We start from the raw sequence: 4,696 nt of genomic DNA, 5'->3' as shown, positions 1-4,696 counted from the left end.
TCAAAGGAATGGAACTGGCCGTAGATGAGGGAAGTTTAACCACTTAAACGGTTCCCGACCGGCTCATGCAGGTATACAGCGGCAGAATGGCTCCCCTGGGCAAAATCCCATATGGGTACATCCTACCCTTTTTCAGCCACCAGAGGGCACATGGCCACAATCACGTGCACGAGCGCCAGCATGGGGATTTATGTGTGTAAACACACAAATCCCTGTGCTGTCGGGGAAGAGGAAACATTGTTCCTTTTAAGTAGGAAAAACTATGTCTCCTCTCCTAGTCACTCCCATTCATCCCCACAGTTAACCCCTTCCCTGCCAGTGACATTTATACAGTAATCAGTGCATTTTTATAGCACTAAACGCTATATAATTGTCAATGGTCCCAAAAAAGTGTCCGGTCTACCCCTCGCAATACCGCTAAAAATCGCAGATCAATGGCATTACTATAACTTTTGCGCAAATTGATCAAATTACACTTATGGCAATTTTTTTTTTTTTTTACCAAAAATATATAGAAGAATATATGTTGGCCTAAACTGATAAGGAAATTAGTTTTTAAAAACAATTTGTGATAATTATAGCAAAAAAAAATGTTTTCAAAATTGTAGCTCTTTGTTTATAATTATATAATAAGAGACAAAGCCCAAGGCTTTGTCTCTTGTTTAACCCCTTCATGCCACCTAACACATATGTGGCTTCGTGGAAGTGGGCTTTATAACGTGGGGCAGTCCCAGCAGAGACTGGGGTCTCATTAAGAGCCCCGGGCTAACGATCAGAATCTGGATCTCCTGATTCCAGGTCACCTGATCTGTGTGGTAGACTCTGATTGGCTAACACAGTGATCAGTCACTGTGAAGCCCGTCCGTGTTTTTTCTCTGTTAATAGAGGAGAAAGATACAATTATCTTTCTCATTCCTTGCGGAAAGAAAAAAAAAAAAGTTTGTATGAAAAATGTAAAATAAATAAAAATACCTAGATCAAGGTTTGATCTAGGTCAGTGTTAGTGTTTGGGTCAAAGGTCAGGGTTAGTATATTTTGGACAGGATTTTTTTTTTTTTTTTTGTATGGCTGACTGCAGGCTCAGGATCTCATACTCAGGAAGAAATATTTTCTTGGGATAAATCAGTGGTGTAGCCTAGAGACAGCACAATCAGAAAATTTAAAAGCCACCTGAGATTTTTCAGATACTTCCAATCTGCCACCAATCGATCCTTTTAGGTGGCAAAGAACAGGTGGTCATCTAGATATGGAATCACCAATATTCCCTTTAACTTGGGGGGAGACAAGGCCTCTGCCCCCATTTTGGTAAAAAAAAAAAAAAAAAAATCACTGGTGCAGTAAAGAAACTCCAAATTAAGGGTGGGATATTTGACCCCCATTTTCACTGTAAGGTGCAGGTGTTTCTGGGATTCCTGACATTGGAATATGCAGGTACAAATCTTTTAATTATATGGATGCCATGAAGCAATTCTCTCTGCTGCATCTATTCCTTTAAACAGATTTCATAGCCAGAGACTTCACAGGATCCTTTGGAATCTCTGTAATAAAGTACCATCTTGGTGGTGGGGGGGCGGTTCTAAACACTGCTAGTAATCCACCACATGGACAACCCAGGAGCACCAGTTGCCCAAAAGAAAGCTGAAAATAAAACATAACAGGAGCAACACTCCCAGCCAAAGCACCTGAGAAGCACAGGTCCCAACAGTTCTGTGCAATGCTCCTGCCAAGCCCAAGGAAACATTAAGGGCTCATACACACCACAATGCACATAAAAATGCAAGCTTGTTGACATTCGGGTTTTAATGTGCATTTAACTTCCGTTTTACATGTATTTTTTTTATTTCCCATACCACTTCAAGGTTCAGATTTTATTATGATATGTCCACATTGTGCAGACATGCAGCTTTGTACACTACACTGCCTAAAAATGCATCTATGCTGAGAACAGTGCACATAGAAAACCGTCTTTATCAATGTGTCCTTATATTGCACCTTCCATGATTAACGATCATGGTGTGCACAAGCCCTAAAACCAAGGATCTGTGGAAAGGAGACTTCTGGTGATTTGTACAGCAGTGTTTATTGAAAATTGTGGGTAGAGCTCTCAGGTGCTAAAATGACAATCTGCCCTGTACTGACAGTATCTGACCTCATTTTTCTATACTGCCTATAAAATAGTTTAGATTAGCCAAGTGCCACCCCAGCCTATGATTGGATAGTAAAAGGAACAGCAACATAGTGCTGAGGTCAGCCTGTGCTCCCCCTTCATATCTGCCATCTCCCTGGTTACTGTGAAATGTAGTGGATAGTTTGCAGTGCTGAGCATCCTACATTTGTGGGCCAGAAATCCTATATTTCACCTATTTATAAGTAAAAAGGCATCAGATTACTGAAGTATAGTATGTAATCCAAACTTTGGTGATGCAGTTTAAGATTTTAAAACAAATGGTTGCTACGAGTAAAAGTGCATGGACTTTATACTTGGGTAAGCGTTTACAATTTATGCACATTTCATCTTCTGGAAAGATTATCAGCTTTACATATAAAAATACTGGTCTTTACAATGGTGCTAATTAAGTGCAGTAACCATTCTTAATAGATGAATTGATCAATTTTTTTTTTTTTTTTAACGCACTGCTGTTCTGCACTAGTCTGACATCTGGTTATGTCAGAACAACCACTTCTTGACTAAAGCCAGCCATAGATTGTTCAAATTTTGGCCAGTTCAGCAGGGACAGGCAGAGATTCAATCCATTTATGGGTAGGCTGTACCCAATTCGATGCATCAACTGGACTTGTATAGAACCAACATGTCGGATTTCTAGCATGTGATCATGGTCAGCAGCTATAGTCAATAGCAATAATCATTGGGTCCCCCCACTGGGAGAACACAAGAGCACAGCGGTAGGAATTCCCCCATCTGACTGCTGATGGGGGAATCAAGCGATTTTCTTTCCTGCAGCACATGGTTGGAGGAAAGGAAAAAAAAAAAAAAAAAAAACACAAACAAACATTCTATGGCCTGCTCAAGGTGCTAAAAAGCACATGTACCTAGGCTGCTTGTTTATAAACCACAATAAGGTAACACATACTGGGCATCACCACACACAGCAGAGTGAAAAGAATAATTGTTCTAGGCTTTGGAGCAATCTTGCACTTGTGACTCATACCAAACGGCTTGCTATAATGGCACACAAAAAAAAAAGAGGAGGAGCCAAGAACACCAGCACGAACCCCAGTAGAGGAGATTCAGGGCCGCTCAGTGAAATATTATTGCACAGAGAAAGTATACCATGTTTATTTTAGGGAAAAAAGGTTAGCCTTTAGAACCACTTAAGCTCAAACTAAGGCTGCAGCTGCTTGTCCAGAAGTCTAGTGCTAGGAGAGGAGTCCACTTTCATAAGAGCAGGGCTACTACCTCAGACATATGCTGTGTCCCCCTTCCCTAATAAACAGCTTAAACTTACAACTATTTTATTTTAGTAGTAAAGGGTTGCGCATTATAACCTCAACAGCATTTGTCTTTTACAGTCTGCACAATATTAACTTTGGTTGCCTGATCGTCTATGAACTAGTCAGATTTTCATGACAGAGCACAATGGGGGAGATTTACTAAAACTGGCGTGCCCAGAATCTGGTGCAGCTGTGCATGGTAGCCAATCAGCTTCTAACTTTAGCTTTTTCAATTAAAAGAAAAGTATGTTTATGTTTTTATTTCCCCATCATACTTATCTAGATAGATGTAGCATCGGACCGATGCTGCATCTGTCCCCCGGCGCCTCTACAGAGAACCGAAACAAACACAGACGGTTTGGTTCTCTCAGTTCCCTGAGGAGAGAGCTGCTGCCTGTCAGCAGCTCCCCAATCTGCCCCATCCACGCTCACTGGAGCAATGAGCTGTGGAGGGGCAGGGAGCAGCCTTCCATGTCTCTCAGCGGCTCACTGAGAGGCTGAGACAGGCATCAGTCCAAGCACCTGGCAGAGCCAGACTTTGTCATGATGATGGGGTGCCTGGACCGATTCCAGTGACAATTGCACTTCTGTGACCCATAGGAGAAGCCCAGGCAAACAAGCTCAGGCTGGACTTTTCCTTTAAAGTGGTTGTATACCCATTTTAAAAAAAAATGATACCTACTGGTTAGCCTTTAATAAGGCTTACCTGTAGGTAAAATGAATATCTCCTAAACCTGTACAGTTTAGGAGATATTCACTTCGCATGCACCCGCTGACATCAGCAGCACATGCGCTGTGAATGCCCGGCTGAAGGTCCGGTAGATGCTGCTGGACCTTGGCGGGCAGAAGATTCCCATGCTCATGAGTGACATCACTGTGGCTCCAGCCACTCACATCACCGGAGCTGCAAACCTGGAAGACATGCCGAGGACAAAATGTTAGCTCCCTCAGCGTGGACAAAGATTAGATACAGACTCCTCATTCTAAAGTATTTCATAATGAGGTGCATACTAGCTTATTATGCCTTTGCCTTACAGGTTTTTATTAATTGGTTTACTCTTTTTTTTTTTTTCTGTGGGTATACAACCACTTTAAGCTTTGATAATAAAACCTGGAAGCTGAGCAGAGCTGCACCAGGTTTTGTCCAGTTTTAACAAATATCTGCCAGTGTGTGTATAAATACAAAAAAAAAAAAAAAAGTATGCATCAAGACATCCATGTATCACACACAAAAGATAAATAC

The sequence above is a fragment of the Lithobates pipiens genome, unplaced genomic scaffold (genome assembly GCF_037356315.1).
Source record: "Lithobates pipiens isolate NorthernLeopardFrog02 unplaced genomic scaffold, aLitPip1_a1.2 Scaffold_8, whole genome shotgun sequence".
Taxonomy (NCBI): Eukaryota; Metazoa; Chordata; class Amphibia; order Anura; family Ranidae; genus Lithobates; species Lithobates pipiens.
Note: the sequence above shows the minus strand (reverse complement) of the source record.